Genomic DNA, 17514 nt, shown 5'->3' with positions numbered 1-17514 from the left:
GTGAAGAACAACATCTCTGAAAACACGTCACTTTGAACCTTGAGGTGTTGGGCTACAGTAGCAGAAGACCACTGAGTGTGTAATGAAAATAAAAATGGTTCTCATTTTAGTTTTTCTGCCAGTGGCTTGTTTAGTCACACAGTGGAAAACCTCCGGTGCAGATTTAAACTGGCTGTATTTTTCCAAATGGCTCCAGTTTCTTTATGAAGAGTAGGCTAATACAATGTTTGGCTCCATCAGATGTGCCGGTGACCTAGTGCGGTAGCTGCCTAGTGGAATTTAGTTCATTTGATTTAAAATTAGGTTTAGCATCTATCATTTCCTCAGTCTGAGTAGCTTTCTGTCTCTGTTGGCAGCTGCAATCAGTCATCGAGCTCCCACTAAGACCAGCTTCATCCCTTGACACAGGAGCATGTGTCTTTGTCAATACAACAAAGTACCTTTGCACATAAATTGTCAGAAAAGGACATCCTCTGTGGTTTGAAGTGTTTGTCTTTTGGTTTAATATTGTTGCTTGTCTTTTGGTTTTAATTTTTGCCAGACTTTAGCAGCAACCTAGGGCAGTGTATAAAGTTATGGTAGTGTAGTCAGGGATCTCACTGAAACCTATCAAGCAATAAAAGACATAGGCAAAGCGGACATAGAGAGGATGTTCCCTATAGTGGGAGACACTAGGCACAGCCTTAGGATAGAAAGATATCCCTTTGGAATGGAGATGAGGAATTTCTTTAGCCAGAGGATGGTGAATCTGTGCAATTCTGTGAAGCTGTGTAGATAGCTGTAGAGGCCAAGTGATTGGATATTTTTAAAGCAGAAGTTGATAGGTTCTTGATTAGTAAAGCCATCAAAGGGTACGAGGGGAAGGCAGGAGAATGGGGTTGAGAGGGCTAATAGATCAACCATGATGGAATGGCAGAGCAGATTTGACAGGCTGAATGGCCTAATTCAGCTCCTATGCCTTATGGTTTCATGGAAACAACAATTCCCCCCCCCTATTGGTCCCTTTCCCAATTCGAGTAAGAAAGTAGAAGAGAAGAGGCAAGAGGTGAGCCAGAATACAAGTTGGGGGGAGAGGAAGGTGGTTGGGGGAACTGGGAAACTGATTTCCTCCCTGTTTCTTTCTGGTACTGACGAAGGGTATTGGCCTGAAACTGACTGTTTATTCCCCTCCATAGATGGTGCCTGACTTGCTGAATTTCTCTAGCATTTTGAATTAATCAAGATTTCCAGAATCTCTGTTTATTGTTTGAAGATGATCTCCAATTAATTCTAATCCCTCAGTTTTCTCCTGCATAATTAACTATTAATGGACAATAAGTGATAATGAAAACTCAAAGTTCAAAGTAAATTTGTTATCGAGGTGTGTGTATGTCACCATATACAAACTTAGATTTGTTTTCTTGCAGGCTGTTCTTTTGAAGTATGGATTCTAAATTGTCTTTTTTCAACTCCTACCACGACAAAAAAATGAAAATTATGCTGTTTTTTTGATTAACTGCTCTTTCATAAATCATTTCAGCAACTTCACTGTTGAAAATAAAGGCTTGGCTAAACATCTGTCCAATTCTGAGATACCAGATACTTTGTTAGACTGCAAGATCACACCGGAGAGCACGAGTGTAATTGATGTTGGGGGAGTATGACTGCTGTGGACCCTGGCCCTGGCTGAGTTCCCTTCATAATTTTCCTCTGTGCTTTCTCCAGGCAATGAGAATGAGATTGTGTCGGGATTGTTTTCCACATCACTGGGAAAAGAAAGTTGGTATTGATGGGGCAATCAGAAGTGGCAGTGTTGGAAGAGCGCACTTTATGGTATCCATTCATCATCCTATGCTGACATAACAGCTAGCTAGCAGGAGCAGTCTCTCATTACCAAACAGCATGTCCAGTGAAAAAATCCATCTTCTGCTTCCAATTGCTCACACCTCCATGTACTGAAATATTTGCTGTAACGCATACAAGATGCTGGAGAAAATCAGCAGATTTGCAACATCAATGGAAAGGAATAGACAGTTGATGTTTCGCACCAAGATGTGTGATCTGCACGGGAAGGAAAGGGGGAAGAAGCCAACTTCCTTCGATTCACCACCTTCTTGAATTCTGACTCCTCTCTTACACCTCACCTGTCCATCACCCACTTCTGTGCCTGTCTTCCTTCCCTTTCTCCCATAGGCCATGTTCCTTTCCTATAGAATTCCTTCTTCCTCTGCCCTTTACCTCTTTCAGATCACATCCCAGCTTCTCACTTCATCCTGCCTCCTCCAAACACAGCCTTCCCTCTCACCTGCACTTACCTATAACCTTCCAGCATCTGCAGAATCTCTTATCTTCTTAAATATTGAATCCCCAATAATGTGGAGCAGGGCAGGCTTTGTATGTGGAGAGTGATGGGTGCCTGGAATGCCCTTCCAGCAGTGGTGATGGAGGCAGATGTGTGTGTGTGTGTGTGTGTGTGTGTGTGTGTGTGTGTGTGTGTGTGTGTGTGTGTGTGTGTGTGTGTGTGTGTGTGTGTGTGTGTGTGTGTGTGTGTGTGTGTGTGTGTGTGTACAGTGTATAAATCTACAGTGAAATTATGTGTTGTAAAGAATTCCTGTAAAGGAGTCTGTAGATCACAGCTTCATTTTGGAGTAGTGATGAACGAAGTTATCCACACTGATTCAGGAGCCTGATGGTGTAATAACTGTTCTTCAGCCTGGTGGTGTGGTACCTCCTGCCCAATGGCAGTCGACAGAAGAGGGCATGGCCTGGATGGTGAGTTCTTTAATGATAGATGCTGCTTTCTTGTGGCAATGCTCCATACAAATGCACTCAATGGAGGGAAGGGCTTTGGAGTGGTGTGGACCACCAGCTGCTGTAGCCTTTTCCTTCCCTGGGCATTGGTGTTTCCGCATGAGGCTAATGATGTAACCGTTCGCAGACTCTTCACTGTGCACCTATAGAAGTTTGTCAAAGTGTTTGGTGACATGCTGAATCTATGCAAACTTCTAATATGACATGTGTGCTTGTCGCAGATAGCTCCTCTGACGTGTTAACACAAAGGAATTTAAAGTGACTGACCCGCTCCACCTTCACTCCTCCAATGAGAACTGGCTCATGGATCTGCAGCTTCCTCCTCCTCTAGTCGATAATCCACTCTTTGGCTTTGCTGATATTGATTGAGAGGTTGCTGTTGTGTCACCACTCAACCAGATTTTCAGTCTCCGTCCTATATGCTGATTCACAACCATCTTTGATTCGGTCCTCAACAGTGATGTTGTCAGCTAACTTGAGTACTGCATTGGAACTGTACTTAGCCATACAATCATAAGCATAATGTGAGTAGAGCAGGAGCCAAGCACACAGGCCAGTGGTACACCTATGCTGATGGGGCTGCCAGTGAGGAAATTAAGGATCCAGTGGCACAGGGATGTACTGAGGCCAAGGTTTTGGAGCTTAGTGATGAGTTTGGAGGATTCATAATAGTTATGAATGCTGAACTGTGTCAATCATGAGAATCCTGATGTATGCATCTTCATTGTCCAAATGTTCCAGAGCTGAAGAGCCAATGAAATGGCATCTGCTGTTGAGATAGTAAGCAAATTACAGTTGACCCAGGTCACTCCTCAGACAGGAATTGAAATGTTTCATGATCAACCTCCCAAATCACTTCAATTGCATGTAATTTCAAATTTGGACAGATGAAACTGGTTGCATCATTAGCCTGGCTGTAAGTGCTTCTACTGGGTGATAGACATTTAGGCAGTCACTGCTAAGTTAATCATAGATAAATAAATAATATAACCCAGTTGAATACCTGTGTAACTCCACTATGCAGAAGTAAAGCAGCCTGAAGTCTCACAACACCAGGACAGTTACATTGGACTCAGGACAGATCCTCTGATACAATAACGCCAAGGAATTTCATCTTACTTTTCATCTCCACCTGTGATTCTCTAATGAGCACTGGTGCATTTACCCCCATTTTCTTCCTCCTGTAGCCAATAATCAGCTCTTTGGTTTTGCTGAAGTTGGGTGAGATGTTGCTGTGGAACCTCATGGTTATAAGCAAAGACTATAAGATAAAGGAACAGAATTAGGCCATTTGGCCAATTGAGCCCGTTACCCAATTCATCATGGCTGATAAAATTTTCCTCTCAATCTCCTACCTTCTCCCCAAATTCCTTCATGCTCTGACCGATCAAGAATCTTATCAATCTCTGCCTAAAATATACATAAAGACTTGGCCTACATAGCAGCCTGTGGCAAAGAATTCCATAGATTCATCACTCATCGAGGCTAAAGAAATTCCTCCTCATCTGTTCTGAAAGAACGCTCCCCACCCCACCAGTCTGAGGTTGTGTCCTCTGGCCTTAGACTCTCCCACCATAGGAAACATCCTCACCACATCCATTTGTCACATCCAAAGCCTTTCACCATTTGATAGGTTTTAATGAGGTCACCCCTCATTCTTCTGAATTCTACTGAATACAGGCCTAGAGCCATTAAACACACTTCATATGATGTTATTCAATCCTGGAATCATTTTCATGCACCTCCTTTTAACCCTCTCCAGTTTCAGCACATCCTTTCAAAGATAAGGGGCCCAAAACTGTTCACAATATACCAAGTGAGGCCTCACCAGTACCTTACTCAACATTGCATCCTTGCTTTTATATTATAGCCAACTTGAAATGAAACCTAACATTGCATTTGACTTCCTCACCACAGACTCAACCTGCAAATTAGCCTTCACGGAATCCTGCACAAGGAATCCCAAATCCCTTTGTACCTCAGTTTGTTTTTATTTTCCCTCCATTTAGAAAATAGTCAACCCTTTCATTTCTTCTACCAAAGTGCATGACCATACACTTCCCAACAGTGTTTCATCTGCCAATTCTTTGCCCATTTGCCTAATCTGTCTAAGTCCTCTGTAGTCTCTCTACTTCCTCAAAACTACCTGCTCCTTCACCTACCTTCACATCATCTGCAAACGTTGCAACAAAGTCGTCAATTCCATCATCCAAATCATTGACCTACAACGTAAAAAGAATTGGTCCCAACACAGACCCCTGTGGAACAACATTAGACACTGGCAGCCATCCAAAAAAGGCCCCCTTTAATCCCACTCTGCCTCCCACCGATCAGCCACTGCTTTATCCATGCTAAAATCTTTCCTGTAATACCATGAGTTTGTAGCTTGTTAAGTAGTCTCAGGTACAGCAATTTGTCAAAGGCCTTCTGTAAATCCAAGTACGCAACATCAAACAATTCTCCTTTGTCTATCCTGCTAGTTATTTCTTCAAAGAATTCCAGCAGATTCGTCAGGCAAAATTTTCCTTTGAGGAAACCATGCTGACTATAGCCTATTTTATCATGTGCCTTCAAATACCCTGAACCGTCATCCTTAATAATCGACTCCAACATCTTCCCAACCACTAAGTTCTGACTAACTGGCCTATAGTTTCCTTTCTCCTGCTTCTCTCCGTTCTTTAAGAGTGGAGTGACATTTTCAATTTTCCAGTCTTCCAGAATCATTCCAGAGAGTCTAGTGATTCTTGTAAGATCATTACTATTACCTCTATAAACTCTTCAGCCACCTTTTTCAGGACCCTGGGGTGCACACCATCTGGTATATGTGACTTATCTACCTTCAGATCTTTCAGTTTCCCAAGAATATTTTCCCTAGTAATGATAACTTCATACACTTCATGACCCCTGGCACCTGGAACTTCAACCGTACAGCTAGTGTCTTTCACAGTGGACTGATACAACATATATTCAGTTCATCGGCCATTTCCTTGAACTCCATCACTACATCTCCAGCATAGTTTTCCAGCAGTCCAATATCCACTCTCACCTCTTTTTTACTCTTTATGTATCTGAAGTAACTTTCGGTATCTTCTTTAATATTATTGGCTGGCTTACCTTTGTATTCCATCTTTACCTTCTTAAAGACTCTTTAATTGTATTTTGGTTTTTAAAAGCTTCCCAATCCTCTAACCTCCCATTATTTTTGCTCTATTGGATGCTGTTTCTTTGGCTTTGGCTTCTTGTTTGCCACAGTTGTGTCATCTTTCTTTTAGGATACTTTTTCCTCTTTGAGATGTATATATCCACTGCTTTCCAAATTACTTCCGGAAATTACAGCCATTGATGCTCTGCTGTCATCCCTGCCAGTGTGCTTTTCCAATCAATTCTGGCCAACTCCTCTCTCATGTCTCTGTAATTCCCTTTACTCCTCTGTAATATTGATACATTTGACTTTAGCTTCTCCTTTCCAAACTTCAGGGTGAATTTGATCATATTATGATCACTTGTCCCTAAGGGTTCTTTTAGCTTAAGTTCTCTAATCAATTCTGGTTCATTGTCAACAGCCAATCCAGAATACCTGATCTCTTAGTGGGCTTAACCACTAACTGCTCTAAAAAGCCTTCTCGTGGGCTCTCTAGAAACTCCCCCTCTTGAAATCCAACACTAACCTGATTTTCCCAATTTACCTGCATATTGAAATCCCCCATGACTATTGTAACATTGTCCTTTTGGCATGCATGTTCTACCTCCTGTTGTGGTTTGTAGACCACATCCTTTTTACTGTTTGAGGGTCTGTATACAACTCCCTTCACAGACTTTTGACCCTTGCAGTTCCTTAGCTCTATCCTCAATGAGTCAACACCTTCTGAACTTATGTCACCTCTTCCTAATGATTTGATTTCATTTTTTACCTACAGAGAAACACCACCCCCCTGTGCCTTCCTGCCTGTCCTTTTGATACAAAGTATATTCTTGAAGATTAAGCTCCCGGCTATAATCTTCTTTCAGCCATGATTCAGTGATGCCTACAACATTATACCTGCCAATCTGCAACTGTGCTGCAAGTTCATCTACCTTATTCCATATACTGCTCATATTCAAATAGAACACCTTCAGTTCTGTGTTCACTCAATTTGATTTTGTCTACCTTTTACCTTGCAGCTCATCCTGTTGACTGAAATTTTGCCCCATCATCAGCCTCCCCTCACTACACATTGTGGCTGCTTGTAAAACAGCTACCTTATCTTCAGCACGATCATCCGCCTTTACTTATTACATTGAAATATATACAGCTCAGGGCACTAGCAGTATGCTTAACCTTTTGATTCCTAGTATTCTCAGTATTCTCAAGAGGGAGGGTGAGCAGCCAGATGTCATGGTCCATGTAGGGACCAATGACGTGGACAGGAAGGAGGAGGAGGTCCTGCAAAGAGAATTTAAGGAGTTAGGTGCAAAGTTGAAGGACAGGACCTCCAGGGTTGCAATATCAGGATTGCTACCCATGCCACGTGCTAGTGAGGCTAGAAATAGGAAGATAATGCAGCTAAATACGTGGCTAAGGAGTTGGTGCAGGAGGGAGGGCTTCATGTTTCTGGGCAATTGGGTCTTGTTCCAGGGAAGGTGGGACCTGTTCTGACAGGACAGGTTGCACCTGAACTGGAGTGGGATTAACATCCTTGCAGGAAGGTTTGCTAGTGCTGCTCTGAGGGGTTTAGATGTGCAGGGGGAGGGGAACCAGAGCAGATAGTGAGGTGGAGGAGGCTAAAGGTCATGTGACCGCTGCAAGTATAGTGCAAGGAGTAAAGACAGATCTAACATAAAAAGAAGCTTTGAAGAAAGAGAACCAGAATAAAGAGTGTAAAGGTAGTAAGGTAGAAGGGCTAAAGTGCGGATACTTCAATGCAAGAAGCATCAAGAACAAAGGTGATGAACTGAGAGCTTGGATACATACAAGGAATTATGATGTAGTGGCCATTACAGAGACTTGGCTGGAACCAGGGCAGGAATGGATTCTCAATATTCCTGGATTTAGTGCTTAAAAAGGGATAGAGAGGGGGGAAAAGGGGAGAGGGAGTGGCATTACTGGTCAGGGATACTATTACAGTTACAGAAAGGGTGGGTAATGTAGCAGGATCCTCTTTTGAGTCAGTATGGGTAGAAGTCAGGAACAGGAAGAGAGCAGTTACTCTATTGGGAGCATTCTATAGGCCCCCTGGTAGCAGCAGAGATACCGAGGAGCAGATTGGGAGGCAGATTTTGGAAAGGTGCAAAAGTAACTGGGTTGTTATCATGGGTGACTTTAACTTCCCTAATATTCATTGGCACCTGATTAGTTCCAATGGTTTAGATGAGGCAGAGTTTGTTAAATGTGTCCAGGATGGGTTCCTGTCACAGTATGTTGACAGGCTGACTAGGGGGAATGCCATACTAGATCTAGTATTAGTTAACGAACCGGGTCAGGTCACAGATCTCTCAGTGGGTGAGCATCTGGGGGACAATGACCACCGCTCCCTGACCTTTAACATTATCATGGAAAAGGATAGAATCAGAGAGGACAGGAAAATTTTTAATTGGGGAAGGGCAAATTATGAGGCTAGAACTAGCGGGTGTGAATTGGGATGATGTTTTTGCAGAGAAATGTACTATGGACATGTGGTTGATGTTTAGGGATCTCTTGCAGGATGTTAGGGATAAATTTGTCCTGGTGAGGAAGATAAAGAATGGTAGGGTGAAGGAATCATGGGAAACAAGTGAGGTGGAGAATCTAGTTAGATGGAAGAAGGCAGCATACGTGAGGTTTAGGAAGCAAGGATCAGATGAGTCTATTGAGGAATATAGGGTAGCAAGAAAGGAGCTTAAGAAGGGGCTGAGAAAAGCAAGAAGGGGGCATGAGAAGGCCTTGGTGAGTAGGGTAAAGGAAAACCCCAAGGCATTCTTCAAATATGTGAAGAACAAAAGGATGACAGGAGTGAAGGTAGGACCGATTAGAGATAAAGGTGGGAAGATGTGCCTGGAGGCTGTGAAAGTGAGCGAGGTCCTCAATGAATACTTCTCTTTGGTATTCACAAACGAGAGGGAACTTGATGATGGTGAGGACAATATGAGTGAGGTTGATGTTCTGGAACATGTTGATATTAAGGGAGAAGAGGTGTTGTTAAAATACATTAGGACAGATAACTCCCCGGGGCCTGAAGGAATATTCCCCAGGTTGCTCCACGAGGCAAGGGAAGAGATTGCTGAGCCTCTGGCTAGGATCTTTATCCTCATTATCCACGGGAATGGGATCGGAGGGCTGGAGGGAGGCGAATGCTGTCCCCTTATTCTAAAAAGGTAGTAGGGATAGTCTGGGTAATTATAGACCAGTGAGCCTTACATCTGTGGTGGGAAAGCTGTTGGAAAAGATTCTTAGAGATAGAATCTGTGGGCATTTAGAGAATCATGGTCTGATCAGGGACAGTCAGCATGGCTTTGTGAAGGGCAGACCATGTCTAACAAGCCTGATAGAGTTCTTTGAGGAGGGTGACCAGGAATATAGATGAGGGCAGTACAGTGGATGTGATCTACATGAATTTTAGGAAGGCATTTGACAAGGTACCGCATGGTAGGCTTATTCAGAAAGTCAGAAGGCATGGGATCCAGGGAAGTTTGGCCAGGTGGATTCAGAATTGGCTTGCCTTCAGAAAGCAGAGGGTCGTGGTAGAGGGAGTACATTCGGATTGGAGGGTTGTGGCTAGTGGTGTCCCACAAGGATCGGTTCTGGGACCTCTACTTTACATGATTTTTATTAACGACCTGGATGTGGGGGTAGAAGGGTGGGTTGGCAAGTTTGCAGATGGCACAAAGGTTGGTGGTGTTGTGGATAGTGTTGAGGATTGTCAAAGATTGCAGAGAGACATTGCTAGGATGCAGAAGTGGGCTGAGAAGTGGCAGATGGATTTCAACCCGGAGAAGTGTGAGGTGGTACACTTTGGAAGGATAAACTCCAAGGCAGAGTACAAAGTAAATAGCAGGATTCTTGGAAGTGTGGAGGAGCAGAGGGATCTGGGGATACATGTCCACAGATCCATGAAAGTTGCCTCACAGGTAAATAGGGTAGTTAAGAAAGCTTATGGAGTGTTAGCTTTCATAAGTCGAGGGACAGAGTTTAAGAGTTGCGGGGTAATGATGCAGCTCTATAAAACTCTGGTTAGGCCACACTTGGAGTACTGTGTCCAGTTCTGGTCACCTCACTATAGGGAGGACGTGGAAGCATTGGAAAAGGTACAGAGGAGATTTACCAGGACACTGCCTAATTTAGAGAGTAGGCATTATGATCAGAGAATAAGGGAGCTAGGGCTTTAATCTCTGGAGAAAAGGAGGATGAGAGGAGACATGATAGAGGTATACAAGATATCAGAGGAATAGACAGAGTGGACAGCTAGTGCCTCTTCCTCAGGGCACCGCTGCTCAATACAAGAGGACATGGCTTTACACCCTGGCATGTCAGATACCCTGAACCAATAGGCTGGTCCTGGACTTATTTCCACTTGGCATAACTTACTTATTATTATTTAATTATTTATGGTTTTCTATTGCTATATTTCTACACTATTCTTGGTTGGTGCGACTGTAACGAAACCCAATTTCCCTCGGGATCAATAAAGTATGTCTGTCTGTCTGTGTGTTAAGGTAAGGGGTGGGAAGTTCAAGGGGTATATTAGAGGAAGGTTTCTTACTCAGAGAGTGGTTGGTGTGTGGAATGCACTGCCTGAGTCAGTGGTGGAGGCAGATACACTAGTGAAGTTTAAGAGACTACTAGACAGGTATATGGAGGAATTTAAGGTGGAGGGTTATATGGGAGGCAGGGTTTAAGGGTCGGCACAACATTGTGGGCCAAAGGGCCTGTTCTGTGCTGTATTGTTCTATGTTCTAACTTCGTCTGAGCTCTTACCAACCTCTACCTCTACAACCTTTCCACTAATTGTTATAGCACACTGGTTCCCATCCCCCTGCAACTCTAGTTTAAACCCCACTGTGCAGCATTAACAAACCTTCCCGCTAGGATACTGAAACCCTGCAGTTCAGGTGGAAACCATCCTGTCTTTCCACTTTCCATGGAAGAGAGCCCAATGATCCAAAAATCTAATGCCCTCTCTCCTACACCAACTCCTTATCCACATATTAAACTGTATAATCTTCCTAGCTCTGGCCTTACTAGCATGTGGCATGGGTAGCAATCCTGAGATCACAACCCTGGAGGTTCTGCCTTTTAACTTAGCACCTAACTCCATGAACTCACTATGCAGAACCTCGTCACCCGTCCTACCCATGTCATTGGTGCCTACATGGACCATGACTTCTGGCTATTCACACTCCCACTTTTCATACTTGGTCCAAGATATCACAGACCCTGGCACCCAGGTGGAAATCTTGTTCCCCTAACAAATTCCCTATCACCACAGCATGCCTCTTCTTCTCCCTTCCCATCTGCATCGCAAAGCCGGACTCAGTACCAGAGACCTGACCACTGTGACTTTTCTGTTAGGTCAACCCTTAACAGTATCCAACCTGTTGTTGAAGGGGATGGCTGCAAGAGTACTCTGTACTGGCTCCTTAACCCATTTCCCCTTCTTGATTGTCACCCGATATCCTGTATCCTGCACCTTGGGTGTAATTACTTCTTTATATGACCAATCTATCACGCCCTCAGCCTTCTGAATGATCCAGCTACAACTCCTTAAAGCAGATAAGTAAACACACAGCCTTGTGGTACAACCGTGCTGCTGACAGTTGTGGAGGGAGTGTAGTTTTTCATTAATTCTGCTGTATTCATTTCTTCTCCTCCGAATGCTTGCAAGAAATTTGAGTTTTTCGATGAAGTCACCAGGAAAGTGGATGAAGGCAAGGCAGTGGATGTTGTCTATATGGATTTTCATAAGGCATTTGACAGGGTCCCATATGGGAGGCTGGTCAAGAAGGTTCAGTCACTGGACATTTAAGATGAGGTAGTAAATTAGATTAGACATTGGCTTTCTGGGAGAAGCTAGAGAGTGGTAGTGGAGGGTTGCCTCTCTGAATGGAGGCCTGTGACTGGTAGTGTGTCACAGGTATCGGTGCAAGGTTCTTTGTTGTTTGTCATCTATATCAATGATCTGGATCATAATGTGGTTAACTGGATCAGCAAATTTGCAGATAACAGCAAGGTTGGGGATGTATTGGACAGTGAGGAAGACTATCCTTTACTTTACTTTACGTGTTCGCCATTGCCTTTTACAGTTTAAATCCAAATTATCTCAATTTTACCCTAATATTAGTCCTCTTTGTGATAAATGCAAAAGGGGCGAGGCCTCTCTTATTCATATGTACTGGTTCTGTCCTAGCTTGGAGAAATTTTGGAAAGATGTCTTCATAACTTTATCTTATATTCTGAATCACCACTTAGAACCTAACCCTTTAATTGCTTTGTTTGGTTTTTTGGGTGAGACAGATTTACGTTTGAGTTTGACTAAGTGTCAAATATTATCTTTTACTTCTCTTCTGGCTAGACGTTTAATCCTCCTTAGATGGAGAGATGTTGCCCCGCCCACGCATGCCCAATGGCTTAGTGATATTATGTCCTGCTTAGACCTTGAAAAAATTCATTATTCAATTCTTAATTCGGATATAAAGTTCCATAAGGTCTGGGGACCTTTTATTGAGTACTTTCATAACCTTCCTCTTAATTAAGGTTTTTTTTGGTCCCTTGCTTTCAGCTCTTTTTTTTGGTAGTAGGCATTATTATCTTCTGTTTTTAAGTATATTTACAGTTTTGGGGGTTTGATTCTCCTGATTTATATTCTCTATATTGTGTTGTGGTTGGTCTGGAGCTTTTTTTTTGTTGTGGGGCTTGGGGAGGGTACCAATTTTATATGTCTTCAATTTGGGTGCTTTCTCAATTATCTTTTTTGTATTATATTATTATTGTATGTTTATTTTTGCACTGTATTAATTTTCTTCATTTTGATTTGGGGTTTTTAAAATCTGTAGCAATGTAGAAAATGCATTAAAAAAACTAATACTTTACTTTTATTGTCACCAAACAATTGATACTAGAGCGTACAATCATCACAGCGATATTTGATTCTGCGCTTCACGCTCCCTGAAGTACAAATCAAAGTAAATATAATAGAAATTTAAATTATAAATCATAATTAGAAAATAGAAAAGGGAAAGTAAGGTAGTGCAAGTCAGGTCCGGATATTTGGAAGGTACGGCCCAGATCCAGGTCAGGATCCGTTTAGCAGTCTTATCACAGTTGGAAAGAAGCTATTCCCAAATCTGGCCGTACGAATCTTCAAACTCCTGAACCTTCTGCCGGAGGGAAGAGGGACAAAAAGTGTGTTGGCTGGGTGGGTTGTGTCCTTGATTATCCTGGCAGCACTGCTCCGACAGCGTGCAATGTAAAGTGAGTCCAAGGATGGAAGATGGTTTGTGTGATGTGATGGGCTATGTTCACGATCTTTTGCAGCTTCTTCCGGTCTTGGACAGGACAACTTCTATACCAGGTTGCGATGCACCCTAGAAGAATGCTTTCTATGGTGCACCTATAAAAATTAGTGAGGGTCTTAGGGGACAGGCCAAATTTCTTCAGCTTTCTCAGGAAGTAAAGGCGTTGGTGGGCCTTCTTGGCAGTGGACTCTGCTTGGTTAGACCAAGCCAGGTCATCTGTGATATTCACCCCAAGGAACTTAAAGCTTTTGACCTGTTCCACCTGCACAACCCCATCCACCAATGTAGATGGGGTCATGTGGTCCGCTACTCCTTCTGAAGTCAACAACCAATTCCTTCGTCTTGCTGACAGTGAGGGATAGGTTATTGTCTTTGCACCATGCCACCAAGTTCTTAATTTCCTCTCTGTACTCAGGCTCATCATTACCCAAGATATGGTGTCATCAGCAAACTTATGTATTGAGTTCGATGGAAACTTGGCTACACAACCACGGGTGTACAGTATCCTGCCTTGCAGAGGGATCTGTGTCAGCTGGAAAAATGGGCTGACAAAATGGCAGATGGAATTTAAAGCAGACAAGTGTGAGGATTTGCACTTGGGTTGGACCAACTGGGGTAGATCTTACACAGTGAACGGTAGGGTACTGAAGCGTGTGGTAGAACAAAGGGATCTGGGAATTCATTGAAAGTGGCATCACAGGTGGATAGGGTCATAAAGAAAGCTTTTGGCGCATTGGCCATCATAAATCAATGTATTGAGTACAGAAGATGGGATGTTATATTTGAAGTCATACAAGACATTTGGGAGGCCTAATTTGGAGCAGGCAGTTTTGGTCACCTACCTACAAGAAAGATGTAAGTAAAGCCGGCAGAGAAGATTTACAAGGATGTTACTTTGTCTGGAGGACCAGAGTTATAAGGACAGATTGAATAGGTTTATATTTTATTCCTTGGAATATAGAAGATTGAGAGGAGATCTTATAGAGGTATACAAAATGATGAAGGGTATCGATAAGATAAATGCAAGCAGGCTTTTTCCACTGAGGTTGGGTGGGACTACCACTAGAGGGCGAAAGGTGAAAAGGTTTAGGGGAACATGAGGGGAAACTTCTTTATTCAGAGAGTAATGAGAGAGTGAAGTGAGCTGCCGGCACAAGTGGTGGATGCCAGCTCGATTTCAATGTTTAAGAGAAGTTTGGATAAGTATATGGATGGTAGGGCTGTGGTCCCGCCGTAGGTCATTGGGAGTAGGAAGTTTAAATGGTTTTGGCATGGACTAGATGAGCTGAAGGGCCTATTTCTGTGTTGTACTTCTCCATGACTCTAAGAAAATGAATTTCAGGGTAAAATATGGTGACATATACGTACTTTGATAATACATTTACTTTGCACTTTGAACCAGATTCAAGATCATCTACTTCCTTTCAACCAATTGGTTCTTGAACCAACTGGCATGACCTTATCGCTACTGTTAAGCAACACCAAGGCAACTTTCGTCACTTTGTAACACACACATGCACTATAGCGTACATTATAATTGTGCTACCATGTAAAAAACTTATGCTTCATTTTATGTTTTTCTTGTGAATGCTTTTCTGATGTTCCATGCCTGTGATGCTGCAGCAAGTTTTTCATTGCACCTTTGCAAATGTGGACTTGTGAATGTGGCAATGAACTTGACTTTGATTTCCTTTGCTTTATAGCTCTATGATGACATCCGTGTCCATGCTGTCTGGTTCTATGGCTTATGACGACTACTATTTTTGACTTCAGAAAGCCAAGGCAGATTTCTTAACCCACCTTAAACCAATCAGATAAAAACATTCGCTTACTCAACAATCTGAGCAATTTCCCCATTAACATTTCAAGGTCTTACAACCAAACTTATTTACAGCAATTTTTGGGATTATTCCATTGGAAGCAGGATATATTCCTTCTTCTGCTCAATGGATGATAGCCTTTTCAACCTTATTGGCTAGGAAAGCCATTTTACTTAAATGGAAGGACCCTAACCCTCCTGCTGCCTTTTATTGGCTTTCCTCTATCACGTCCTGTTTAAGTTCAGAGAAAATTATGAAGTCGGACATTGGATACATCCTTTAAAATTGAAGAAATCTGGTGACCTTTTATTCAAAATTTCCATATGATCTGATTTTTGTACTGATACTCTTCCAGCTATTTTTTCAGAACCTTGGATATGATCAGAGAGTCTCTGTTCTCTTGGTTTCTCTCTCAGGATGGACTGCCCAGTCCTTTTTTTTGTTTAGAATAGTGTTTTTTTTTCTTTTCTTTTATATAAAAATTTCTAATAGTTCTTCCTTCCTTCATAAATTGATAAGAGGAGAATTTTACATTCTATGTCAAATTTATACTTTGTAGATCAACACTATGTGTGATTCTGATATTGTTTTACCTTCTGTATGTACTGCTATTAACATATATACCAGAGATATTCTACTCCTGTTTGTATACATGCTTTTTAAAAAATCAATAAAAAGATTGAAAAAAGAAAGAAAGAACATTTCTAAGTCTGTGCAAGCACATTCACAAAATGTCAAATTCTGGATTTCCCTGATCCCTGCACATTCTTGGCATCTGTGCTTCATGTAACTTTGTCCATATGATACATCTACATGGAGTGATGCCACAAGAAAGTAGCATCCATCATCAAACTCTCTCCATAAAGGCATGCACTCATCTTGCTAGTATGCCATGTAACCTGGATCAGGAACAGTCATTGCCCCATAAGATTCAAGATTGTTTATTGTCATTTTTCAATACACTAGTATAAAGGTGAATGAAATGATTCTTACACCGGATCCATTGCATCACAAAAAAAGAACACATTAAAAAATAAAATTAATTACAATAAATATAAATATTAAAGCAATCTGATAAAACACAATGTGCCAATAAGGGTACATGGACTGATTGTATGTACATAAAGTGACGCAAGGTGATGTGTCTGTAGTGGTGGTGAGGTGGGTTAACGGGTGGAAGTGTTGATCAGTCTGACAAACTGTTTTTGAGTCTGGTGGTCCTGGCATGGATGTTGCATAGCCTCTAATAAGTGGGACAAACAGTCCACAAGTAGGACCATAAGAATGACAACCATGAGGCTCCTGAAACTTCATTCACCACTACTCTGAACTGATTCTGCAACCGATAGACTTACTTTCCAGAAGTTTCTACAACTCATGTTGTCAGTATTATTTTTATTTGCATTGTTTCTCTTAATTTGCACATTGGCTGTTTGTCTGTCTTTGCTTATGTATGATTTTCATAAAATTACATTCTTTTCTTTTTTCTCTTGTAAATGCCTGCAAAAATGAATCTCAAGATAATATACAGTAAAATATGTGTACTTTGACAATACATTTACTTTGAACAGAATAACAAAAAAAAATAATTTTAAAGACAGTTTTCTCAGTTGACACAACTTTTGTATAAGATCTGGGAGAGATCTAAAACTTAAACCACTCTTTAATACGTTTTCCCAAGAGTATTTCTTCTGCTTTTCTATCATATTTTTGGGGGATTAGTTTGAGATCAGAAAATCCTACTGCAAATCCTGAAGAATGGCATACTTGTTTCAAATAGCTTCAAGGTGCAAGCTAAAAGTCATAGAATAATGATCAGTGTTTAATAATGAAGACCTACACAAGCATACACTCGGTGGCCAGTCTATTCGGTGCCTCCTGTATGTTTGTGGTCTTCTGATGCTGTAGCCCATCCACTTCTAGGTTTAAAGATGCTCTTCTGTTATAACATGTGATTATCTGAGCTACTGTCTCTTTCCTGTCAGTTTGAGCCAGTCTGGCCATTCTCCTCTGACCTCTCTTATTAAAAAGATATTTCTGCCCACAGAACTGCAGCTCACTGAATGTTTTATTTTTGTTTTTCACACCATTCTCCATAAACTCTAGAGATTATTGTGTGTGAAAATCCCAGATCAGCAGTTTCTGAGATACTCAAACCACTCCATCTGGCACAAATAATCATTCCACGGTCACACTCAATCACATTTCTTCCCCATTCTGAAGTTTGGTTTGAACAACAACTGAATGTTTTTGACCATGCTTATGTGCTTTTATACATTGAATTGATTAGCTGATTAGATATTTGCAGGTGTACAGGTGTTTCTAATAACATGGCCACTGAATGTACTGTATGTGCTTTGAGGCATTTGTTGTGTCGTGAATGGAAATGGGATCATGCTCTGGGTGGCAAATTGATTGGCTCAAGGCAGGTGGAACC

The sequence above is a fragment of the Hemitrygon akajei genome, chromosome 11 (assembly GCF_048418815.1).
Source record: "Hemitrygon akajei chromosome 11, sHemAka1.3, whole genome shotgun sequence".
Classification (NCBI taxonomy): Eukaryota; Metazoa; Chordata; class Chondrichthyes; order Myliobatiformes; family Dasyatidae; genus Hemitrygon; species Hemitrygon akajei.
Note: the sequence above shows the minus strand (reverse complement) of the source record.